This window comes from Papio anubis, chromosome 9, assembly GCF_008728515.1.
Source record: "Papio anubis isolate 15944 chromosome 9, Panubis1.0, whole genome shotgun sequence".
Lineage (NCBI taxonomy): Eukaryota > Metazoa > Chordata > Mammalia > Primates > Cercopithecidae > Papio > Papio anubis.
Genome location: NC_044984.1, coordinates 88,315,586 through 88,342,868, shown reverse-complemented (window position 1 = coordinate 88,342,868; position 27,283 = coordinate 88,315,586). Strand labels below are relative to the sequence as shown.

General features: G+C 44.8%; 1 long non-coding RNA gene across 1 annotated transcript; it reads right to left on the bottom strand.

The window, feature by feature from the left end:
- Window positions 1-12,475: 12,475 nt before the first annotated feature.
- On the bottom strand, window positions 12,476-25,828 carry LOC116268912. The gene is made up of 2 exons (XR_004176158.1): window positions 24,058-25,828; window positions 12,476-12,662 (listed from the first exon to the last, which is right to left on the bottom strand). It is a non-coding gene; the product is annotated as an uncharacterized LOC116268912 (long non-coding RNA).
- Between the last annotated feature and the right edge of the window lie 1,455 nt (window positions 25,829-27,283).

Genomic DNA, 27,283 nt, shown 5'->3' with positions numbered 1-27,283 from the left:
GGAGGTTGCAGTAAGCAGAGATAGCACCACTGCACTCCAGTCTGGGCAACAGAGTGAGACCCTGTCTCAAAAACAAATAACAACAATAACAACAAACAAACAAATAACAACAACAAAAATCCATTATGTTGTACACCTTAAATATAAACAATTTAAAAAAATAACAAATGGCTGGATTTAGCCAATGGGCCGTAGTTTGCTGACCTCTGATTTAGTGGAGAAAATAGACCTTAAACAATTTAGTATGCTACATTGTTAGAAAATAATATAAGAGGTACATGGGCAAAAGTTACGGTAACTCACTTAATCCAAAGCAGGACCTGCGTCATGGGTGTGCAACCTGTGCCCACAGGGCCTACTCTCAGAAGGAATCCCATGCTTGGTTTAACATTCTGCTGTTACTGTCTTGAAATTCTTGACAATTTTATTTTGGACCTTGTGTTGTGAAGTCAGATCAGGCAATGGAGCATGAGTGGGAGCAGAGGAGATTCCAGGTGTTAGTGTGCACGTGCAGGCTCATGCCTACAGGCATGGCAAAGGGCAGCACCAGGAGTTGGCCTGGCCATCTGGTATGCACGGGCACATCTGGGGCTGTCCTGGGCACCAGGGGTATCTGAGGGGGCAGCTGGGCTGGGACCTGGGCCCAGATTGGTAGTGATAGCAGTAGCAGCGGAAGCAGCAGATGCACGGCAGTAGCAGAAGTAGTGGCTGTGGCAGAGAGGAGCAGCACTGGGGTTCCAATAAGGGGCAGCCCTGGGAGAGTCTGTTCCCAGAGACTGTTCCTGCAGCATCCGCATAAATATTATCTGTCTAGTCTGAGAACTGCAGCAGGAACTGCTGGTACTCAGGCAGCAAAGTTTGTCGGTAAGTTATCATAAAACAAGGATGTACACACGGACATTGCAAAAAAGCATATCAGGGAGTTATTAAAATTCTCTTCAAAGAGTTGTGAAAACCATTGCAACATTGCAACCAAATATCCACAGGCTTGGAAATAGAAATTAAATTTAAAGAGTATCCTATTCAACAGAAAAGAACATTATTATTTGCAGAAAAAACTCAGATAAACCAAAAATTAGCAAGGCAATTTAAAAATTAAATTTCCTGGCCAGGCGCGGTGGCTCATGCCTGTAATCCCAGCACTTTGGGAGGCCGAGGCAGGCGGATTACGTGAGGTCAGGAGTTCAAGACCTGCCTGGCCAACATGGTGAAACCCCACCTCTACTAAAAACACAAAAATTAGCTGGGCATGGTGGCACACACCTGTAATCCCAGCTACTGCTGGGAGACAGGAGAATTGCTTGAGCCCTGGAGGTGGAGGTTGCAGTGAACTGAGATTATGCCACTGCACTCCATCCTGGTCAATGGAGGAAGACTTTTCTCAAAAAAAAAAATAAATAAATAAATAAAAATTAAATTAAATTTCCTTATACTTGAAGATGCAGTGATAGAATGCATAAAGAGGTGCCTTGAACTATATAAAAATTATGAAGCCTTTTTTTGTTTCTTGTGTAACTGTCACAACTTTCAGGTACTGCCGGAGGAAATATTAATTAATATTAAAATTTACATGGACAATTAAATTCAGATTTGTAAGAAACTGATTTGTATGAAGAGTTAAATCTTTTTAGAAAATATTTCTATAGGAATCATCACCTCTAGATGTACTAACATTCATATTTCAAGATAATTTATCAGAAAGGTATCCCAATGTCATTATAGCCTGAAAAATCTTATTCCAGTAAGAGTTGCATCAGTATATTTTAATTGTCAAAATTAAATTTATCAGAAAGTATTCATGATCTTGCATTTGCCAATAGCAACTGACATTGCTTTGAATTAGATTAGTTGAAAATCAAGTTGTTAAAAGTACAAATTTTTATGATCTAATAAATAAATAAATATGCAAGAAAGCACATCAGAAATTAAGGAATATGCAGGAAAGCAAGCCAGATTAATTATAAGGGTCACATTAATATACTATTATGTATTGTGTTATATAAACTTACAACACAAAAAATATTTTTTGGCTATTTAAAAACTTGTGTTGTTATTCATGTGCCATTATTACTCTCATTATACTTTCTAAGTGATGTAGTGTATTAAATACACCTTATCTGAAACGCTTGGGACCAGAAGTGTTTTGGATTTCAGCTTTTTTTCAGATTTTGGAATATTTGCATTATACTTACTGGTTGAGCATCCCAAATCTGAATACCTAAAATTTAAAATGCTCTTTAGGGCATTCTGAGTGTCATATCAGTGCTCAAGAAGTTTTGGATTTTAAAACATTTCATATTTTGGATTTTTAGATGAAGGATGCTCCACCTATAAAATATTTTAGAAGGATACTTTTGATATTTTAGTACCTTTTACTGCCCTTTCCCCCCCTGCCTTTTTGAACAGAGGCCTTGCATTTTCATTTTTACTGAGCCTCAAAAATTATGCAGCTGGCCTTGTTCAAAAATCAGGGCAGGTTTTTGTGGGGAAGTAGTAAAGCAAGAGGGAGCTTGTCTCACTAGAGCAGTGGTTCTCAGAGTATGGTCCCTGTAGCATCAGCATCACCTGGTGTCTTAGTCCACTCAGGTGCTATAAGAAAATATCCTAAGCTGGGTGGCTGAAACAACAATACCTATTTCTCATAGTTCTGAAGACTAGAAAGTCCAAGATAAGAAAGTGGCAGATTTGTTTTGTTTTGTTTTGTTTTGTTTTTTTGAGACAACATCTCACTCTATCGCCAAGGCTGGAATGCAGTGGTATGATCTCAGCTCACTGCCACCTCTGCCTCCTGGGTTCAAACGATTCTCCTGCCTCAGCCTCCCAAGTAGTCGGGATTATAGGTGTGCACCACCACGCCCAGCTTATTTTTGTATTTTTAGTAGAGACAGGGTTTCACCATGTTGGCCAGGCTGGTCTCAAACTTCTGACCTCAAATGATCTGCCCGCCTCCACCTCCCAAAGTGCTGGGATTTACAGGCGTGAGCCACCGCGCCCAGTCAGATTTCATGTTAAGTGCAATGGAGAAAATAAAACACACAAGGTGGTTGGTTCAAAATGCAAGTGTGCGTGTCTGTGTGTTTGCATGTATTGGGGGAGGAACTTAAAATAGAATGGTTAGTGAAGACCTTCTTGAAAAAGTGACATTTGAGTAGATGCCCAAAGGAGGTGGGAGAGCTCTGAGGTAAAAGCTGTCTGAGATGGGGAAGTAGTGAGTGCAAAGGCTCTGAGGCAGGAGAGTGCTTGGCATGTTGAGGGGCAGTGAGGAATAGGGCTGTCTGTTCTGGGGAGAGTCGTATGTCTGGTTCATAGATGGCACTTTCTTATTGCAACCTTACACAGTGGAGGGGGCCAGGTAGCTCTCTGGGGCCTCTTTTATAAGGGCACTAGTCCCATTTATGAGGGCTCCGCTGTCATAACCTAATCACCTCCCAAAAGTCCCACCTCCTTGTTCCATGGCATTGGGAATTAGGTTTCAACATATGAATTGAGGGGACACATACATTCAGACCATAGCACCTGGGATCCAATTAGAATTGCAAATTCTTAGGCCCTCCCACAGAAACTCTTCGAGGTGAACCACGGCAGTCTGATTTTAACCTTCTAGGTGATTCTAATGCCAGCTGAAATTTGAGAACCACTGCTGTAGGGGAACTGACAGATGTATAGTATGTATGTTGGGAAGTGGGAGGAAAATGGAGGTTTTCAAGCAAGAGTAAAAGCAACGTCCTTACACAGGTTACAAGGGCCTCCAGGATGAGTACATCCTCATCACCTTCCTCACTTCATATCCCACCACTCTCCTCAGACGCACTGACATCCTCACTGCCCTCAGCATGCCAGGCACTCTCCTGCCTCGGGGCCTTGGTACTCCCTTCTTCCCCTTCTCAGATGGCTTTTACCCCAAAGCTCTCCTGCCTCCTCTGGGCGTCTACTCAAATGTCACTTTTGCAAGAAGGTCTTCACTAACCATCCTATTTTAAATTGCTCCCTCAATACACACAAACACACAGATACACACACTTGCATCTTGAAACATCTTCCCTGTTTTATTTTCTCCATTGCACATATCAACACCTATTATATATCGCTTTCTTATTTTTTGGGTTAATTATCTATCTTTCACAATTTCCCACTGGAATGCTAGTTCTACGAAGGAAGTGGTTTTGTTCTGTTTCACTTACTGACCTATCCCCAGGGCCCAAATGTGCCTGGTAGAGAGGAAATACTCAACAAATACTTACTGAAAGAGTGAATGAATTAACTATGTCTCAGTCAAATAAATACATGACCATAATTAATAAGAAAAAGGTTCTCATGACTTAATTAATAAAGCGACTAGCGGTTCTGTACTTGGGGCTATAAGCTGGGTTTGTGCATTGAGGTAGAGACAATTAGGGTGCTGGGAAGAGAAAATCCATGTGTTCCTCCTACTTCCTCACCTGCTGTGGTTGGAGCCGTGTGACAAGTCTGACTAATGGACTTTGAACAGAGGAGGAGTGTGTAAATGTAGGTCAAGGCAGATCACCAGGAGAGTCCCTCCACTTCTCTCATTTCATTTGGCTGTGACCATGAAAGCCTTTGATAAGCCACGAAGTGGAAACAGCCTAGATCCCTGGGTCAATGCATGGAGGAAAGCTTTCCTAGACATTCTAAGAAGGGGAAAAAAAAATTGTGTTCTGATACATCATCGTGACTTCAGGGCTTTATTTGTTACTACAGCCTTGTCTAGCCTCACTGTACAGCCTGACTAATAGAGTCATTATTAACAAGCAGAGATAAAAGGTAAATTCAGAAAAACTGAGTCTTCTGAATCATCTTTCTGTGAATAACTACTTGGTAGACTTAAGGAAGCCCCTGTACCTTGTTCACAAGTATAAGAATATTAAAATGTTGCCTGGACAATGACACATGTGTAAACCACAAAAACTAAAACTGTTAAAGTCGGCAGTTAGGCAGACATGAGCATGGCAGGAGAGGGCTCCCTCCCCAGGGATGTCAGGCGACCATCAGGTGGTGGTTGAGTGGTTATTAAAATGTCTCTCTAAAATAATAATTGATCACAGATAGCACCCAATAGACCTATTGGCAGTCTCCGATAGATGGAAAACACCTGAAGTGGGTGATCAGCTGCTTCCCAATAAGATCTCAGGAGCTGGGCAAGTGGGCTCAAGATGGACACTAAGAGGCAAAATGGTAGAGTTTAATTGGTATATGACCTTCCTCTAGGAATGCTCAGCTGATAAGGGAAAAATGCCTCGAGTGAGCGTGCACACAACTTCAGGAAGCGCACTGCACATATGGCCCCTCCCAAATGTTGGGAGGCCACTGTGCATGTGGACAGCCTGCCCAAGGGAAAAATCAAGGGAGGAGAGATGCAAAACTCCAGAAGCATGCCAATGTATAAAACCCCAAGTCAAAGGTCAAACAGGACACTTGGATCTCTCAAGTCACCCACTTGACCCTCTTCCAAGTGTACTTTACCTCCTTTCTTTCCTGCTCTAAAACTTTTTAATAAGCTTTTACTCCTGCTCTAAAACTTGCCCTGGTCTCTCCCTTTGCCTTTTGCCCCTTGGTCAAATTCTTTCTTCTGAAAGGGCGAGAATTGAGGTTGCTGCAGACCGTATGGATTCACCACCACTAACATGAACAGAGCAGAGGTGGAACCAGCCTCTTCTGCCGCACCCTCCCAAGGACAATGTTGATGGCCCATCAGGCTCATATCATTTCTTGGAAATAACTGAAATCACACTAACAATGATAGGAATAATAATAGCACTAATACTTATTGTTCTCTATGTGATAGACATGTCCTAAGTGCTTTACACTTATAAACTTATGTTGATGGCAAAACCAAATTCTGCCAAAATATATTTAAATAAGTTTATTCCAAGATGATGTGAGTACCTTCATCCCAGGTTACACAATCTCAAGAGGACCTGAGAAAGGAAACCTAAGCCAGTCAGGTTACAGTTTGGTTTTAGACATTTTGGGGAGACAGGAATTGCAGTTAAAATCATAAATCAATACATGCAAAGTATACACTGGATTGGCCCAAGAAGCATGACATCACAAAGCTTGATTTAAATCCTTGAAATCAGTAGAAAGGAAAGCCTGAACTGAGATAAGGAGGTTGTGGAGACCAAGGTTCTTGTTATGTAGATGAACCTTATAGGTGGCAGCTCTCAGAGAGGATAGTGAATGTCTCTTCTCAGACTTTAAAGGTGTCAGACTCTCAGTTAACCAGGGAAAGACCTAGAAGGAGAAAGTCCTAGCTACATTAATGGAGATTCGCTACAGATGCAAAATTTCCCCACAAAAGATGGATTTGCAAAGTCATTTCAATCTGTTGGCCCTGTGGCAGCCATTTCAAAATACATCAAGGAAATATATTTTGGGGTAAAATATTTTGGTTTCCTTCAGGGTCTGCTATCTGTCATGTGATGCTATATCTGAGTCAGGTTGTAAAGTAAGCCACATTATATAAGATTAATAAAACCCAGTCAGATGTGGGGGCTCACACCTGTAATCCCAACACTTTGGGAGGTCAAGGCAGGAGGTCACTTGAGCCCAGGAGTTTGAGACCAGCCCCCCATCACAATAAAAAAAAGTTAAAAACAAAAATGGCTAATAAAACCTGTCTAATGAGATTTTATGGTTTCTAAGGCATGAATCCCCAGGCCCCTTAGATAGGAATTTGGGCAAGAGGAAAAAAAAGTCAGAGTTTAGTTCTCACTCATTAAATCTATTTTTTTTTTCTTTTGGATACAGAGTCCTTCTCTGTCACCCAGTCTGGAGTGCAGTGGTACAATCACAGCTCACTGCAGCCTTGACCTCCGAAGCTCAAGCAATCCTCCTGCCTCAGCCTCCCAAGTAGCTGTACTACAGGTGGCACCACCATGCCTGGCTAATTTTTTTAAATTTTCTTTTTGTGGAGGTGGAGGTCTCACTATGTTGCCCATGGTGATCCTCCCACCTTGGCTTCCCAAACTGCTGGGATTACAGGCATGAGCCACTGCACCCAGCCTTCATTAAATCCTTGCAGCATCTCCATGAGCTAGGTCCTATTTTTATTACCACTTTTCACACAGTGAAACAGATGCAGACAGATTCAGTAACTTACCCAAGGCCACACAGCTTGTGAGCGATAGAGCTGGGATTTGAACCTGGCAGTCTGACTGGAGGGTTGGGGATGATCCCTGGGCTGGGAGAGAGGCATCCCTGAGACAAATCGCAGCCCCAACACTCACTAATCAATTGACTTTGAGACAACGACTTAACTTTTTGCTGACCTAATTTCTCCATCTCTTGACTTCGGGCAATGTTGTAGTAATACGAATAATATTATTCCTACAACATGAGATAGTTGTAAAACTGGTGGGCTGGGAGAGGTCCCCAAACAATGGTGGGACCTTGACTCTAGCCAGTATCCAGGCCCTTGGCACTTTCATAAGAAGGAATTCAAGGAGGAGTTGAACAACAGTGAAAGTATGGAGATTTGTTTATTTTTATTTTTGAGACAGGGTCTCACTCTGTCGCCCAGGCTGGAGTGCATTGGCATATTCTCAGCCTCGACCTCCCAGGCTCAAGTGATCCTCCCACCTCAACCCACTGTGTAGCTGGGACTACAGGTGTGCACCACCATGCCCAGCTACTTTTTGTATTTTGTGTGTGTGTGTGTGGAGATGGCGTTTCTCCATGTTGCCAGGCTGGTCTTAAACTCCTGGACTCAAGTGATCCTCCTGCCTCAGTCTCCCAAAGTGCTTGGATTACAAGCATGTGCCACTGTGCCTGGCTAGATACAGAGCTTGATTGCAAAGCAAAAGTACACACTCAAGACAAGGGAGTGCTGGCATACTCAAAAGAGAGAGTCACATGGAGCTTGGGGTTCCTATCACTATTGATTTCTTTAACCAAGGGGTGGAATATTCATAAAGATTCCTGGAAAAATGTGAGGATTTCTTGGAACTGTAGTGCCACCCATTTTTACACCAAATATGGGTGTTCCTGGAACTGTCATGGCGCTGGTGGGTGAGGGTATAATGAGGTCTTGGGAGAAATCTAGGTCAAATCCAGCACTATGTTGGGTCCAGTTAGTCTTAGCCAGCTTGACCCACACCCTGGTTTTTCAGGGTCTTATCAGCCCCTAGCTTCTGTAGTTATTTCCAGAGTTTCCTTTTTGCAAGGCATGTGAAAATGCTCCTGGAATTTTCTATTCTCCTGTGACCACGCTGTATTTTTCCTGACTCAGTTGTTGAGAATCAATTGAGATCATGAATATAAATTACTTTCTGCCTGATGACCCAGAGTAGATGCTCCATATTGTTGCAATGGTGATGTTCCAAATCGACAGCCTAGATATCTACAGGTATCTGGAATGAGGTCTTAGCATGGTGAGACATTTAGTGTGTCTCTTTTGTTCCTCACTGGAGTTTATGGGGAGACCTACTCCCCAGCCCAGGTAATCAAAGGCAGCCCCTTTAGTATATTATAGAATCTAACTGAAGTCCACTTCCCCAGTGCAGCAAGACCAGATATCTGCACCAAAGTTTGCAGTGGGAGAAAGGAAGGTGTTTATTTGCAGGGCACTATGCAAGGAGAACCAGGCAACTAATAAGCATTAAGTCCCCACCTCCCTGATGGCTTGCAGGTAAGCGTTTTTAAAGGCAGGTGGAAATTTCAGGAAAGCAGAAGTTACAGGCAAAATCATAAATCAATACCCAGGTTACATACTGGTTTGGGCCTAAAAGGGCAGGATATCTTGAAGCAGAAGCCTTAAAGGTCATAAGTAGATTCAAAGCTTTTCTGATTTGCAACTGGTTAAGAAAAAGAAGCTTTGTTTAAAAATTTGGGACCAGCAGAAATAAAGGTTAGCTCTGCCTCTTTGGGTGTGACTTTCTCTAGGCCCTTCAGGAAGAAATTTAGAACAAAGTACGGTGATCAGAGTTCAGTTCCTAGTTCCCCCTTATCTGAGATCTATACGTGGGGGGATGGGTTTAGTGATAGTCCAGGTTTCTGAAAAACAATTCAGAGATGCATGTTAAGATGCTATCTTTAGTTTCTATAGGGAACCAAGCATCCCGTGACTCTGGCTTCCTCGGCTATTGTTTTAGGTTACTTTTTTTTTCTTTTTTTTTTTTTTTTTTGAGATGGAGTCTCTGTCGCCCAGGCTGGAGTGCAGTGGTGCCATCTCAGCTCACTGCAAGCTCTGCCTCCCAGCTTCAAGCAATTCTCCTGCCTCAGGCTCCCAGGTAGCCGGGATTACAGGCATGCACCGCTACGCCTGGCTAATTTTCGTGTTTTTAGTAGAGACAAGGTTTCACCATATTGGCCAGGCTGGTCTCAAACTCCTGACCTCAAGTGATCCACCCAACTCAGCCTCCCAAAGTGCTGGGATTACAGGCATGAGCCACTGTGCCCAGCCTGTTTTAGACAACTATTACCTTCTTGCTTATCAAGTTGCTTATCTGGATTAGGGTCTAAGCATGGGGCTAAGCTCCTCAGGGCTAGCTAGGTGCCTAGAATTTCCCTTAATGGGACTCAAGGTTTTCCTTTATTTCCACGCTGGACCCTCTCCCACCAGTCCATCCCCTACAGGTCCCTAAGAGGAGGGTCCTGCTTGTCTCATCTTTTCAATTCCACGGCATCCACGGTGATGGCAGGCCTAACTACTACAGGCCCCTCCTTGGGAGGCCTCCTGTCTCACCGCACCTACCCCCAGCCTACATAGGCTTCTCCCTTTGGGTTAAGCCAACCTGACCTGCCACCTGTGGGGATGGGAATAAGGGTGTTTATAATTCAAGGAACCTCACTTGTCTGCATATAGACCTACAATAACTCTCCCCCTCAAACACATTGACCCTGAGGCGAAAGAAGCTGTTGAAGGTTTTCTGAATCATCCACAACAACAAAAAAATTTCATAGAATGGTGGCAACCAAATCCATTTTGTTGTTTAGATCCCAATTTTTTGAAAATCCTCAATCCATGAATGACAGCAGTCTGCAGGGGAAGCGGGGGTGGAGGTGGGAAGTGGGGGAGGGCCCGAGGGCTCTTAGGTTCTGGAGTTGGACGCAGCCTCAGATGTGGCTTCACACTGTCAAAGAACAAAATTTCCACACATTGAGTTTAAAGGTCCGGTTGGTTTTTATCATTGATTTGTGAATCAGGCAGCATCTTATCTGTAAAATAGAAAGGGCGCTCTGAAGAGCTGAGCAGATGGAGGGGCAGAAAAGGCTGGGGATAGCAAGATCAAGAAACAAGAAGTGGCTTGGTCATTTCAAAGTTACTTTCCTTATAGGGTTTATACAGAGGGGCCTTCCCTCTCATGCCTGTGCAGGTGGATGGGGACCCTTTTGATACAGGAGCTAGAAAGAAATTAGGCAGTTGGTGAGGGTAAGAGAGTCCTCAGCAAGGTTACCCTTTTAATAAAAAGCAGCCCCCAAATAATTTCTTTTCTAACAGAGAGTGGCCTGAAAATTGGAGCTGCAAACATAGACAAGCAAACTGGAAGCCTGCACGGATGAATGCTGGCAGCTGTGCCCATAGGAAAAGGCTACCTGGGGGCCAGGCATGTTCAACATGGAGGCTACATCTTCCCTTTTCTTTGTCACCACGTGTACAGTAAGGGAACAGGCAATATGGCGCCAGTCAGGTAGAGAACCCATCTGCATAATAAAAGATTAGGGTGGCGTGGTCATCCTCTTCGCATGTTATGTAAATAACACACCTGGTCCAACCAATCTTTGGGCCCTATGTAAATCAGACACCGCCTCCTCGAGATGGTCTATAAAACCTTGTGCATTCCACCATGGAACCGGAAGACCCATTCGGGAATCCCCCTCTCTGCAGGGAAGAGACCTGTTTTCTTTCTTTCGCCTGTTAAACTCACTGTGTGTGTGTCTGCGTCCTCGATTTCTTTGGCATGAGGCAGTGAACCTCAAGTATCACCCCAGACGAACTATACCACTTCACTTTCTGTTGGTTGCTGTAAATCTGATTTTTGAAAAACTGGCCCTTTTGTTTTTTTTTTTTTTTTTGAGATGGAGTCTCGCTCCGTCGCCCAGGCTGGAGTGCAGTGGCTCACTGCAAGCTCCGCCTCCCGGGTTCACGCCATTCTCCTGCCTCAGCTTCCTGAGTAGCTAGGACTACAGGCACCCGCCACCTCGCCTGGCTAATTTTTTTTTTTTTTTTTGTATTTTTAGTAGAGATGGGGTTTCACCGTGGTCTCCATCTCCTGACCTTGTGATCCGCCCGCCTTGGCCTCCCAAAGTGCGAGAGTACAGGCGTGAGCCACCGCGCCCGGCAGGCCCGTTTTAAAGTTCAGTTTGAGCACATGTCGGGTAGCACGAGTGACACTATTCTGGTTTGCTCTGGTCTGTTGGAGCCCAGTGCAAGGACTCTGTCCAAAGCAATGGCCTCCTGTAAATTTTATTTAACAACCTGAGCCCGGGGTAATAGTGACCCAGATAATGGTACGGTGGCTTAGAGATTCATTTCTCCCTAGTGGTGACTGTGGGTTTTAGCAGACAGAACAAAGAGCAGCAGATCCAGGAACAGTGGTTAGCCAACTCAACAGCATTTCCCAGGGAGATGGCTCTCTGTGTAACAGTCATAATTTATCAGACATTTTCAGTTCTTCAGAAACATTCCTGTTTTCCTCTCTCTCTCCAGCACTTCCGGTTTCTCTTTCATTTGGAACTGTTTCTCCTTCGCTATGCCCATCTCCCTTTCTTCCTGGTATTTCTCTCGCTTTCCCTCTTCACTGCTAATCTCCTTATTCTTCTCTTAACTGGTATGGTCTTTCATATGTATTGAATATATGTTAGTGTTCCCTGTTAGCAATTTAACAACTAGATCAATTTATACCCCAACTGGAGTGAACAGATTGAACAAAACACCTGACGTCCATTAAATCTGAATTTCAGATAAATAATATTTGGAACATACTTACACACACAAAAAAGTTGCTTACCTGAAATTTAAATTTAACTGGGCATCCTGTATTGTATTCTCACAGCCCTGCCTCCACCTATAGCTCAGTGTGAGTTTCAAATTACATTTGTCCTGAGGTGGCTCTTGGGAAGACAACCAGGTCTCATGAATTCCCTATAATAAACTTGGTAACTGTCTTATACTTTTTTTGGAGAGAGGGTCTTGCTGTAAACCCAGGCTAGAGTGCGGTGGCACTATCATGGCTCACTACAGCCTCAGTCTCCTGGGCTCAAGGAATCCTCCCACCTCAGCCTCCCAAGTAGCTGGGACTATAGGTGTACACCACCACACCTGGCTAATTTTTAGATATTTCTGTAGAGGTGAGGTTTCGCCATGTTGCCCAGGCTGGTCTTGAACTTCTGGGCTTAAGCAATCCTCTCACTTTGGCCTCCTAAAGTGCTGGGATTACAGGAGTAAGCAACCACATGCAGCAGTCTCTTATAATTTAAAAAATGTGATTAATCAACATTTCCTGAACACCCCAAATTGCAGAGAGTTTTTGTTTTTTGCTTTTATGTGACACCTACATCTTGAAGGAGCTTGTTTTTGAAGGCAGCTGGCCTTCTTAGGGCACTCTTAAGCCCTGCCATCACCGTACCATCCCAGAAATTGGAGAAAGCTCGGGGTGCAGAGGCTCTCAGGGTGGCTGAATTCCAACAGCAATGTCAGGCTCCTGTGAGGGAAGTTAAGGGAAAGTTAATTCTGCAGGAAGTGGGGAGGGGAGGAGTATAAATTACAAGCTTTTCTTTCAATATGACATCTTTGCCTTGTATTTCCTATATCCTCGGAATGATCGAAGGATAGGGAAGAAAATACTCCCTCTTCTGATGCTCCTTTGGTTCTATTTGGGAGTGAAGCTCACAAGAGGAGGGACTGCAAATAAATGTTCCCCAGATGATGCAAAGGTGTCTCTCTGCTGACAGTTAATACCTTGCCTCCAAGCCTGCATTGCCTTCCTGTCTGCGTGGTGTCTGAACAAACAGCAAGATGTGCAGGTCACTGAGTTAGATGAAGTTGGCAGGGCCTAAGGCCTTCTGCAAGGTATGACTCTCTCCCTCCATACTGAGAACATTCTGAAGTGACTTCAGAGGCTGCAGGGCTTGGGAAGTCCCATGAGAACTGCTCCCCTTTCCCAAGGCACTGACATGGCCGGTAGCCAGGCATTGCCGTTTCTCGGCAGCCTGATCCAGGCCAGGCTTTCTGCTCTCCCTGCTGGAGGACTGCCATCCTTATTGAGTGTATTTCCAAGAAAGCAGTTGACAGGCTTGGCTGTGCTATTTCTGGAAATGTTCAATAGGCCATCTTCTGGCAGGGATCGCTGCTGACGGATGGGTCTGAAGGGGAGACCGAGTGCTCAGCGCCATCACGGCCCCGGCCTATTCCCAGGTGTCTCTGAGCAACAGCCGTCCCCAAATACCACGGGCTGTCAGCTGGCAGGGGCTGTGGGCCTCTGTGGAACTTGCTTCCTCCCTGACAGGGAGGCTGCCAGCAGGCCTGCTGCTAAATGAAGACAGGCGCCCTGTGACTATAAATTATAAAACACATCAGCTCTGGCTGATGCACCGCATGTCCCGCAGTCAGCTCCGCAGGGGACACTTGGCCACTGCCAAAGGGCATTCTAGACAGTGGCTTTAACTCTTGTGGCAGCCACAGGAGACAGGCCAAGCCTGTTGCTGGGCAGAGGAGCTCTTGGCAACTCCCAGAGGTGGCAATTGCCCTGGACTGCTGAGCTCTGTACAGACCAGGGCTTCTCAGCCTCTGCACTATTGGCATTTTGGACAACATACTTCTTTGTTAGGGGCCATCTGAGCATTGTAGGTTTAGCAGCATCCCTAGTATCTACTCACTAGATGTCACCATTATCCCCTGCCCCCCGCTCTCCCACACACATACACAGAATTGTGATAACTAAAAAACGCCTCCAGACATTGTCAAATGTTCCCTGGAAGGCAAAATCGCCCTTGGTTGAGAACCACTGGTGTAGAGGAAAGAGGATAGGGTCTAGAGTGATGGCAGAGAGAGGAAGATGCCAGCTCAGAATCTCCAGGTGAGTTGTGAAGCCAGGCAAGTAACAGAATCCTTTGGCCTCAGTTTCCTCATCTCTAAAATGGGTAGAAAGAGAAGGTCAAATCAAGGGAGTATGGAGATCAGCTGAGCTAATGTGTGTGATGCACTTTGAGAGGCAGTTAAGCTCTAGGTCAAACAATGTAGGAATAGGTGATGTAGTGCTTAATTTTTTTTTTTTTCTTTTTTGAGATGGAGTCTTGCTCTGTCACCCAGGCTGGAGTGCAGTGGTGCAGTTCACTGCTACCTCTGCCTCCCAGGTTCAAGCGATTCTCCTGCTTCAGCCTCCAGAGTAGCTCAGATTACAGGCACGTGCCACCGCGCCTGGCTAAGTTTTGTATTTTTAGTAAAGACGGGGTTTCATCTTGTTGGCCAGGCTGGTCTTTAACTCGTGACCTCAGGTGATCGGCCCATCTCAGCCTCCCAAAGTGCTGGGATTACAGTGTGAGCCACTGCGCCCAGCCTAGTGCTTAAATTTAAAGAACATGGCTCCCTTTGAAGAATTTAGCCGAGTATTTATAAAATTCCCCATGGCTCTTAAATTAAAATAAACAAATGCTTTAGAAAGCTTTTCTCTTTATTTTTTTTCTTCTGATTTCTAACAAGAATAAGTAGGCTGTGTCTGCCTGAGGTTAATGTACATGATTTCCCCTAGTCTTCCTTGAAAGAGGCTTCAGATTGTTTTGTTTTGTTTTTTAAATCAACACCCTAGGAATTGTGTCCGTCCAATGAACAAACAGAAAGTAATGAGGGAAGGGAATGCTCCTCTACTTTATACACAAAATTAGCATCCTTTTCCTTGTAGTTAGTAACAAAAACTGGTAAGGAATCACCACAGCCCTATAGAAAGACACTGTTGCTTTAAATGAGCTTTGCTGTTATATAATTCTCTGGCTGATTTCACCCCTCCAGCTTTCAAGGAACTGTAAAGAAATCTCTAAAGGCTAATATTTCTCCTGTTCACACTGGCAGAAAAACACAAAGGAAACTGATAACCTGAGCTCCTTGGAAGGTGAAAAAGGAAGAGCCGAGTCCTGGAGGACAGGGCTACATGTGTCCCCTCCCGTCTTGGGGACCTTGTCAAGCACCAGGCGGCTGCAGCCCTTCTTTACAGCACAGGCTGTGTTCTTTTGGATGAGCTAAGGCCACATTTGCTTTGGGAAACAGGACACTGTGATTAATCAAAGAAAACAAAAACAGCTTCGTTTTCCATAATGGGCCCATCAAAAGGCTTTTCTAGGAAAAACCTTGATCAAGCTGTTCCTTCTGTTTCCCTAGTGGCCAACAGGGCTGGAGGGGGAGCACGGGGGAGCGGATGGTGTGAGCAAGAAGGTATCCATGAAAGTTTATTCCCAAATGATCCCTTCCAGAAAAAGGCTTCATTATGTTCACTTGCCCAAAGCACTGAGAGCTCCCACCAGCTAACAGCAAGGGCCCCATGGAAGAAAGGCCAGGCATTACTGTCCTGGCACAACAAGGTGCCCACCCACTCCTACTAGATCATGCCAGTCAGACAGGGTTCCTTGAAGGGAGATTAGGGGAGTGACTCTCTGAACCAAACAAAGGAACAAAGAAGGGTCAGAAAAGGCAGGCAGACTCCGCACTGTTGTAAAACACTCTCACGTGCTTACATCACAGTTGCAATCACAATGTAATTCTTACACCGGTACAGACAGGGGCAGGGCTGGGATTGGGGTGAGGTCAGTGGGGGCACTGCCTGGGGTGCAAAATTTAAGGGTGCCAAATAAACGCAATAATCAAATAAATAATATTTTAATGCAATATTTTTAAGTGAAAATTGATATCAAATCCAGGATGAACAAAATATCAAAATATTAAAATTTAAAATCAAGATCCAGTTTCACAGACACTGGGTGTCCCTGCCAATCAGCACACATTTTACTTTGGCTTTGCAGGGTCTCCTCGAAGGAGCTCCGTAAAGCAGGGTGAGCAAAGAAGCTCTGGATTTGGAGACAGAAGAGCAGGGGCCTTGTGCATGACATATATCTTCAACCTCTCTGAGCTCTGTTCTCCTTTGCAAAGTGGGTTTAATACTCACCCATCTATCTCACAGGGTTTGTTGGGACCAAATGAGATCTTGTTCATGGGAGCATTTGATAAACCATAATCTATGACATCCTTGAAATGGATAACAGAAAGTATAACCATAACACTGGTAATTACAGTAGTGGGTAAAACAGGATATTCTTGGAAAGGGAAGGGGAGAATCGGCAGGAGAGAGGACAAGGAGGTCGGGGGGAGTAAGGGACAGGCAGTGTGATGGGAAGTACGAGGAGCCCAGATTCTGAAATCTGACCTGCTTTCAAGTCTCAGCTCAGCTATGACAGCTTCCTGAACCTCAGCGTATTCTCCAACCTCTCTGAGCCTCAGTTTTCCCAGTCTTAAAATGGGGATAATAATAGATTGACTATGAAGTAATATGTGCGTAGCACCTAGTGTGGTCTGCAAATAGCTGGGTGTTAACCCCTTCCATCACACACACATAAGTATGTGCACGCACACCTCCCTGCATAGCCCAGTCCCCATCCCAGAGTAAACAAAAAGAGTCTAACTCTGTAAAATATTTGAAGAGATTTATTCCTTTTTTTTGACACGGACTGTCGCTCTGTCATCCAGGCTGGAGTGCAGTGACATAATCTCTGCTCTCTGCAACCTCTGCCTCCAGGGTTCAAGTGATTCTTGTGCCTCAGCCTCTCAAGTAGCTGGGATTACAGGCATGTGCCACCACACCTGGCTAATTTTTATATTTTTAGTAGAGATGGGGTTGCCATGTTGGCCAGGCTGGTCTCGAACTCCTGGTGTCAAGCAATCTGCCTATCTTGGCCTCCCAAAGTGCTGGGATTACAGGGGTGAGCCACCACACACGGCCATTGAAAAGATTTATTCTGAGCCAAATATGAGTGGGGCCCATGACACAGCCCTCAGGAGATCCTGAGAACATGTGCCCAAGGGGGTCAGGCTGTAGCTTGGTTTTATACATTTTACAGAGACATGAGACTTCAATCAAATACATTTAAGAAATACATTGGGCTAGGTGCGGTGGCTCATGCCTGTAATCCCAGCATTTTGGGAGGCCGAGGCAGATGGATCACTTGAGGCCAGGAGTTTGAGACCAGCCTGGCTTACATGGCAAAACCCCATCTCTACTAAGAATGCCAAAACATTAGTCAGGTGTGGTGGCACGCGCCTGTAGTCCCCACTACTCGGGAGGCTGAGGCATGAGAAACACAGGAGGTAGAGCTTGCAGTGAGCCAAATAGTGCCACTGCACTCTAGCCTGGGTGACAGAGGGAGACTGGGTCTCAAAAAACAAAACAAACAAAAAAACAAAAACAAAAAACAACAAAAGAAAACACTGGTTTGGTTCAGCAAGGTGGAACAACTGGAAGCAGGCTATAGGTAGATTTAAAATTTTTCTGGTTGACAATTGGTTGCATTTATCTAAAGACATGGGATCAATAGAAAGGTAGTGTCTGGGTTAAGATAAAGGATTGTGGAGACCGAAGTTCTTATTTGCAGGGTTCAGACAGAATAGGTTGTAAAATGTTTCTTACCAGACTTAAAGTCTGTGTGGATGTGAATGCTGGAGAGGTATAATATAATGAGGCACATCCAACCCCTACTTCCGATCATGGCCTGAACCAGTCTTTCAGGTTAAATTTGAAGAGGGCCCTGGCCGAGGAGAAAGTCCACTCAGATGGCTGGGGGGCCTTGGAATTTTAGTTTTGGTTTACAATTTCTTAATCTGGGTGGAGGGTACAGAGTTCAATTATAGGTCTTTTTAACTGCATGTCCAAAACAGCTGAGCTCATCTAGGCCTCCTACTGATTCTGCCAAACTTCCAGCTTTGCCCTTCAGTTCAGGGGCGGCTGAGATTTCTGGGGGTGGAGGAAGCACACTAACATGGGGCTCTGAGCACAGCTTTAGGCTGCGGGTGTGCCCTGCAGCCACCCCTGCTCCGCAGATGGGACAGTGCCCCGCCTTGCTCTGCCTCCTCTGTGGGTGAGCAGCGGTCCAGCCCTCACTATGGTTTCCCAGACACACCCTGGGCCCTGACCTGGAAGCCGCAGGGCTGGGCCCCATGGGCAGTTCCAGATCAGTGCTGTTAATATATGGAAGCCTCAGACAAAAGATGTTTCAAGGAAAGTGGTTTCTCCTGGGATGACTGAGCTCCTTTGAACCAAATCTCTGTACCTTTCCTGATGGAACAAAGGGGGAATACAATGTGTAAAGTGGGGGGGCTGTGAGTCACAGTGGACCCCCTGGAAGCCAGTCTGTGCATTCTCTGATTAAAAAGAGAAAGAAGAAGCGCCAAGAATCCAAAAGAATAAAGATTCTGGAAATAATTCCTGTTTGTCTTTGGAACGTGTTCCTCCTCCCCTAAGTCTCCCCTTAGAGACTTTTTGCTTTGGCTACAAAAACCGGCCTGCCTTCCCCAGCACCCACCTGCATTGTGGGAGTGACTGCCTGCCCCGCAGGCAGCTGTGGGGAGGGAGGCTGCAGCAAGGGCTGACTACATGGATAATCCACTAATCCACAACTCAGAGCTGGGATTTAGGATAAGGACTAGGGTGAGTGAAACAAAATCTGAAAAAACACCAAAGCAACTCAGTAATCAAGATTACTGATATGTTAATGTAATATTTTTAAAAACCAAAAATATGCATGATGAACACAATAGTCATTTTTAAAACAAATACAGGATCCATGCAGAAGCCCTCATCCAGTGCAACTGGGAAGAGCCAGGACCAGAGGCCTTTGGTTTGTGAATCCTGGCACCATCTCAGCAGGCCGGGGGAGAAAACTGTTCTGACCATCCACAGAAACGCCTTACCCTACAGCAGGATGGCAGGGCCAGTCTCTACCCACGACTGAAACCCACAAGCCCCGCCCAGGGCCCCAAGCTCTGCCCCTGCCCCTCCCCTCCAGATCTAACCTCCTTCCTGCACCCATCCATTCCAGAGGTCCCAAACTGACTGCGGGAGCCCGTCTTATTGAGCTCATACAATGTTTTTCATTTTTAAAAATTACCTGCCAACATTTAAAAATTTGGAGATTCTTATAAAAATCCCAATTTCTAGCCCATCTATTAAAATCCAAATTTCCAGCTTGTCTAGAAATATCCAAATGTGTAGCAATTGATAACAACAATTCCCATGTACTGAGAATATACTCAGTGCTGAGCACAACGCTCAATATTTTCTATATTTTTTCTCTTACTTCACGACAATTCTGTACTTCCTCCCCATTCTACGGATGATAAATCTGAGGCTCAGAAAACTTAAATAAACTATCCAAAATTCACACAGCTAATGAACAGTGTGGCTAGAGTTAAACCCAGGGGAATTTGACTGTAATTCCATGATTTCAAATTTGTGTACTTCCCACCATCCTGGAAGGTATGGACTAAACTATCGGTTTTCAAGTGTTGCAAGAAAGCTGCTCGGAGGCCGGCACTGAGTACGTACGGGGTGAGGTGCAGGAAGCTGGCTCAGGCCCCAGGGCTCCTACTTTTGTTAGGGCAGGTCTTTTTTAAAAAACCATTTTACATACTGGAGTTCCCTTCAAGTTGTCTTTTGGAAAGAGAATCTCACTGCTCAGAAACAAAACCAAAACCAAGCCCCAAGCCCTGTTGATCTCCCCTTTACCTTCTCTCCATGGTGCCATGATTTCCTGGGTCAGCAGGAAAAGCTCCTTCTTCTCCCATTCCCCATTTACTGGCCATGTCTCTATGTTATGGTATCACTTCCGGGACTATCTCTTTATGTTACAGCATAACCTCCGGTTGCGTCTTTGAGCAGCTGGGGCCTGATGGGGCTATGACTTACAACCCTCACTTGGCCAAGTGTCCAGAGACTTGGGAGCCATGGAGCCACAGCCCTTCCTCTGAGACCTGCTGGGGGTAGATGAGCCAACACCAGGTGGGAAGTGCTGCAGTGGAGGGCAAGGGCGAGGGGGTGAGGATGGCAGAGGCTAAAAGCCACTGAGCCTGGTAGAAAGGATGCCCCCTTTTATCTGTCATCATGAATTTCAGTCCTGTCATGATTATCTATGAATTGAGTGTTTTCTTAAGGGCGACCTCAGAGGAATTACAGAGCGGTGAGAAGAGCACCTGGAGGAACCTGAGCTGGGCTGTGTCACGGCTTGGCATTGCATGAACTTGGTCCTATATAAAATGTGCATGGCATCTCTCTATGTACCTCACCTACTAGCCTGGAGACATAGGGAGACTAAAAGGCATACAGAGGCGTGTGAATGAATGTCCTGTTTTAATTACTTGCATATGGTCTGACAAGCACAAACCAGGAAAAAGTGAGAGCTTCCAGACCCTCTTTGAAGACAGGACTGCTGGAGCTAGCCTTGTCACATGAGATCAGCCTTGGCATCAACTGCCATCCATGTACCGATGACTGCCAATTCCACAACCCATCTGGATCTCTCTCCTGAGATTCTGACGGTGGTTCTTATGGAACAGCTTCCCATGGCTGTACCCCACCACTGCTCCAGCAGCATTTCCAAAATGGAGCTCCTCAACACCTTTTTGAAACCTGCTCCTTCTGCAGGGTTCCACTGTCCAGGAGCTGGTATCCTCAGCCATACAGCCCAGAAACCTGAAGGCCATTCTTGATTGCTTCCCTACCTCATTCCACACATCTTACAACAATCTCAAGATGTGGTTGATTCAGTCTACCCCTTAAGGAGCTCTTGAATCTGTCTACTTCTCTCCTGCTCTAATGGATTGACTTGGGCTAGACCACCCCCATCTCTGGTCTGGATGACAGCAACTCCAGCTGCTGGGTCTCCTGCTACTGGTCTTGCCCTCCCCACCCTGCCTTGTATGCTCCAAATCCCCAAACAGATCTTTCTGAAACACATATGCACAGAATGATGATCTTTCTAAAACACACATATGATCATCTCATCCTCATGCTTAAACCCTTACAACAGTCAGCTGGGATAAAGCCCTAATGCTTTCACATTATAGTATATATATATTTCATATATATATATATATAGTGTATATATATAGAGTATATATATATTTCACAGTATAGAAGGCGAGCCCCCACCCATCTATCTGCCATCTCTATTCTTTTTTTTTTTTTTTTTTGAGACGGAGTCTCACTCTGTTGCCCAGGCTGGAGTGCAGTGGCATGATCTCGGCTCACTGCAAGCTCCGCCTCCCAGGTTCACGCTATTGTCCTGCCTCAGCCTCCCGAGTGACTACAGGCACCTGCCACCATGCCCGGCTAAATTGTTTATATTTTTAGTAGAGACGGGATTTCACCGTGTTAGCCAGGATGGTCTCGATCTCCTGACCTCGTGTCTGCTCACCTTGGCCTCCCAAAGTGCTGGGATTACAGGCGTGAGCCACCACGCTCAGACTGCCATCTCTATTCTTAATACTCTGTCCAAACTGAATCTCTTTCAGTTCCCCAGACACACCCCATTCTCTCATCTCTATCCCTTTGTGCATGTTTCTCTTTCCATTGAAAATATACTCCATTAACTCCCACTCATCCTTTGGGTCTCAGCTCAGGTGGCACTTTAACTTGGAAGCTTTTGCTGGCCTTCCAAGACTGAGTTAGGTACCCATCTACTGCATTTCCCTGGGCACCTTGTCCTGCCTTCATGTTATACATGAAGTATACATGCCATAATTCCTTGTGCTTGACTTGACTGCTTTTCCCATCCAGCTAGAAACTCTATGAACATTAACGTGTAATTCTGTTTTCATTTGTATCCCCTGTGCCTTAGTCACAGCCAGGCATGTAGTATGTGCTCAATAAATTTTATTTTTGTGACTAAAGTGCTCAGGCCATCAAAAAGATGAGTTGCCTTTTAGTAGAAACATTAAGAGGCACTACTAGGAAAGAGTGTGCTTGCTAAAGCAAGTATTTCAGTCAGATGTGCAAATCAAACTGTGCTCTAACAATACCAAGAACTGACTATTAACACCTTGGCAATTTGCTAACTTCTCTGCTTCCTAGAAGTCTACGTATTTTGGAATTTGTTTGTAGAAGTTGTGAAACACAGTCTCCTTCTACGTATTTAAGAACTTTCTGAGTTTTGCTTAATTTCTTCTTGCCAGATGGACATGGCTTCAAATCCTTATTTTGCATCCTCTGTGTTGTGACCTTCCTTACCCTCCACTCATTAGTGGCCCTGGCTTTGAGATCTCCTGCTGATGGCAATGTCTGAAAAAGGGCTGTCATTAAAAGTGTATCTGTGCCTGGTGTCAAGAGGTAGGAGAAGCTGAGACTTTGATTTTTCATTTTTAATCATCATTTTGACCTCTCTTTTACCCCAAGGTTTCCAAATTCTGGGGCTTTGTGACCTTTGGATGATTGGTTAAGCTATTTTAATTCTCATATTTCCCCACACATTTTCTCTCATTTTCAAAAGAGATAAACTAGCAGATTTAAAATGCACTGAACCCTCCCTGTGTTACACTACAGGAAGTGCAAAGATCTGGATTCAAGTCCTCACACTACCGTTTATAAGCATAACCATGGGCAACCCACCTAACTTCCTTGAACTTCAGCTTCCTCTTCTGCACAATCAGAATGGCACCAGCCTCCCACCTTACTCTCTGTCTTGCGCGTGGTAGGCAGTGAATAAATATTAGTGTCCTTCCCAAACAGTTCTGCTATTAATTATGCCCATGACCATATAATGGTCCCTTTGGAACCTCCGCAGATTGAAATGATTTTCTATGATAATAAATCTCCACTGTTAGCAGGGGCAGTTGCCAGACAGTCTCGATGACCACACTCACCCATGCTGCTAAAGTTCTTAAAGCTCCTATTAAATGATAGGATTGTTTGCTTTCGTTCCTTCAAAGTAAGATCCACATACTCTGCTCATTCTTGTGGTCATGGGGAAGGGAAAACCTCATCCCACACAGAAGACTGAGTCACTGACCTCTCCCATTACTTGAACCGCCTGTCTCCAGAATTCAGCTGAACTACCATCAGGTGAAACAAAATCATGGGAGGAGGAGGGAGTGAAATGCCTACGGGTGGGGAGTTGATAAACTCTCCAGGCAGTGAAATGTAAGAAGCAAGAGGCAGGCTGGGCGCAGTGGTTCACACCCGTAATCCCAGCACTTTAGCAGGCCAAGGTGGACAGATCGCTTGAGCTCAAGAGTTTGAGACCAGCCTGGGCAACATGGCAAAACCCCATTTCTGCAAAAAATATAAAACTTAGCCAGGTTTAGTGGCATGCACCTGTAGTCCTAGCTATTTGGGAGGCTGAGGTGGGAGGATTGAGCCCAGGAGGTGGAGGTTGCAGTGAGCCAAGACTATGTGACTGCACTCCAGCCTGGGTGACAGAGCAAGATTCTGTCTCAAAAAAAAAAAAAAAAAGCAGCAGCAGCAGCAGCAGCTAGAGGCACGGCCATCTTAGCTTGGCAGTTGTATATCTTATAGATACAAAGACTGATTCCTTACCTTTGCCCAGCACCTGGGATCCTACAGAGATCTTTATTTTATTTTATGTGAGGCAGAGTCTCCCTCTGTCACCCAGGCTGGAGTGTAATGGCATGATCTCGACTCACTACAACCTCCGCCTCCTAGGTTCAAGCAATTCTCCTGCCTCAGCCTCCCGAGTAGCTGGGATTACAGGTGGCTGCCACCATCCCCGGCTAATTTTTGTACTTTTAGTAGAGACAGGGTTTTGCCATGTTGGCCAGGCTGGTCTCAAACTCCTGACCTCAAGTGATCTGCCTGCCTTGGCCTCCCAAAGTGCTGGGATTACAGGTTTGAGCCGCTGTGCCTGGCCCCTACGGAGATCTTTCATAGTTAGTATCTTCTTTCATCCTTACAACCATCCTGAGAGGGTGGCAAATTTCATTATACCCATTTTTCAAAAGAAGAAACTGAGGACAGTATACCCAGATCACACAAGCTTATTATACAGAATGGAGCTGGGACTTCACTGGGGGCTTCCAGCTCCAAGAACTGTTCTTTTCATGACACTCACCTGCCTCTCACTCAGTTGGTGAAGAGGAAGGTTCCAGTCGGCCTCTGAGGGAACACATACTCAACAACCCTTCCACAGTGCCACTGAGGAAAAAGCACCAGACTGGGGTAGGGGGGTACGAGGACCTAGGCTTCATTCCCCAGGGATGTCAGTTTCTTTATCTCTGCAAAGAACGGATCACAAAAAATGTTTCCAAGTTTCCTCCCATGTTTCTATTTCTTTAAGAGGCTCTTTGGTTTAATGGATAACCCAAATACCTGTGACATAGAAGAAATGCCTAAAAGATAAATCTGGAGTTCACCACAAGTTCAGCAGCAATTACGGTGTCTTTGACCTGATGTGACCACTATGGCTGAATTTAAAAGCTGGGATTTTCAGTCCCGGTCTGTTTCTTGGAAACAGGCCTCACCAAACTTCAGTTAATCTTTCCACATCTCAGTTTCCTTATATGAAAAACAGGGAAGACAATACCTTCTGTACAAGAGAAATGACTTGTGCGTCCTTCTCCCATGTCATTCCCACCTCTTCCTAGCATCCCTGCCCCCAACCCAAGGGAAGAGGAGTTGCTAATCTGATTGGTCAGAGTCTGGGACCAGAGATAGAAGCTTGTAGTTAGTAGACAGAGATGCCATACTCCGGAATGGTTCTGCATCTGTCCCACTCTAAGCAGTTGGGTGGACAAGTGCACTCAGTCTCCTCTCCGATTCGCCACCTCCTCATACAAGTGACTAAGGAGATAAGTCACTTTATTTTCTCTGTCATTTTGTTGCAGAATTTTCTCCTTAGTTCAGCTAAAACCAGGTTCTTGTCACTCAACCAGGAAAGATTAGGCTCACGGACACATAGAAGGGTGAGGAGAGGAATTTATTGGGCAAAAAGATAAAAGGGAACATAATTATCTGCAAAGTGAGAGAAAATCCTGCTAGCAGGATTCCCACCTCACAGATTGTATCCCAGGTCACCACACAGGAACAGGAGAGGCCAGGCTCCTCCTGGCTGCAAATTCCATGAACTTCCCGAGGCTCCACCCCGTGTCCTCCCTGCATGCAGGTGGGCGTTACTCAGAAAGAATCAGTCAGGAAATAGTAGGCTTCATCTGGGACCAGCAGTCAGGTTTTTCAGCCTTCAGGCTGTTTTAGGCTTGAAGGAGGGGTTTCACCAGGGACCTCTGACTGTCTCCTGTCTCTATCAATTTTGTTATTTTTCCTCTATGCATCCTTCTAAGAAGGTACTAAGATCCCAAGGTTTAGATTCAGGAAGAAGTAGGAGATTCTGCTTAGGCCTTATGGCTTCTATTCATTTTTAGTTAAAACTTGTAATGGAGGTTATTGGATGGTGGCTCAGTTAATAAAATGCAGAACTTTGTTATTTGACTTATGTCCTCTGCCTGTCTCTGGGGAACTGTGGTAGCCAGCCTTCCCAGACAGTCCCCAATGAGCCTCCGTTCCTGGTATTCACACCCTTTTTTAGTCCCCTCCTGCCCGTGACAGTGTTGATCTGTGTGATCAAAAAACTGTAGCAGAAGTGCTAGTGTGTTACTTCTGAGGCTGGGACTCTGCAGCCTCCATCTTGGCTGCTTTTTCTCTTGGATCACCCTTTTGTCACATCCTGAGAAGCCTCCTGGAGAGGCCTATGGGATTCCATTCTCAGAATGTACCCTTCATTGTCCTTTTATGAATCATTGCCTGACATTTCCTTGCTCCTTTTTATTTTATTTTATTGTTTTAGAGACAAGGTCTCACTCTGTCTCCCAGGCTGAAGTACTGTGGTATGATCCTAGCTCACTGCAGCCTAGGACTCCTGGGCTTAACAGATCCTCCAGTCTCAGCCTTCCAATTAGCTAGGACTACAGGCACGTGCCACTATGCTAGTCTAAGGTAGTGGTTTTTGTTTGTTTGTTTGTTTGTTTTAGAGATGGGATCTTGCTATATTGCCCAGGCTGATGTCAAACCCCTGGCCTCAAGTGATCCTCCTACCTTGGCCTTTTAAAGTGCTGAGATTACAGGAGTAATTACGGGAGCCACCATGCTCAGCCTTTCTCGCTCCTTGAGGTCAGAGATGGACTATTTCTTACTTATCTTTAAATTCTTAATGTCTTATGTGGTACCAGACCCCATATTACTATCTCAATAAATGATTATTCAGTAAAAGAAAGAAGGAAATTTAGTTTTATATGTAGCTTATAGTAATACTTCACATTTTAAATGTCAAAAGTGTAGGGTTTGAATTTCTTTTGGTAGAAAGCCAAATGTAGCAGTTTACATTAAATTTTATTGACACTATAGATTGCTGAATAAGTCCACATGTGGAAATAAAAGAGAAGTCTAAGAAACCTCTTGGACTTAAATATGGGTTTTTATATTATCTTCAAACTTGCCCTCATAATTTTAGTTCCAGCATGTACGATAGAGTGATCTCGTCTTCACAGTGGAGAACCTTTTCTCCCTCCTTTGTCCATATGCCTAATTAAATTACATCCCACGTTAATCAAATTGTGCTTATTTATGCTGAATATTTTGGCCCCAAAGAGATATTAATTCCAAGTCTCTTCATGTTGCCACTTTGGGTCTGTTTTTACTCAATTGACACAGTCCCCTGAGACAGTCAGACGTTAATTCCAAAGTCTGAGGGTACCCTTAAGAATCACAGAATGGAAAGGAAAAGGAAAAGGAAAAGGAAAGGAAAGGAAAGGAAAAAGGAAAGGAAAAAGGAAAGGAAAAAGGAAAGGAAAGGAAAGGAAAGGAAAGGAAAGGAAAGGAAAGGAAAGGAAGAGAATGGAAAGGAAACCACAAAGGCCAGTTCCATCTGTAGTGTCTCCTAACTCTGGAATCTCAAGCTTGACCTAACATTGAGCCAAAGGCTCCAGGAAACCTGCTTCCCTCTTTCTGTGCATTCCCTCTCCTTCCCTTGAAGACAACGCTGTCTTCAGAAGTTGATCTGCTGATTTATGTATAGGTATTGAAAAGTTCAAAAACATTAACTCAGAAAGAGGCCACATTTATTTTAAAGGTGATTGCAAAGAAAATTGAGAGTTACCCAGACAAGAAGAGGTATAAATAGACATTATATTCATGATGTATCTCAAAAACAAGGCCCTCTATACAAATCTTTATATACAAATTTAGGTATGTATGAGTGTTTAAGACACACACACACATGGGGGTCGGGGGAGAGGGTGTGTTTGTGTGTGTAATATGTATATATTTTTCTTTTTTTTTTTTTTTTT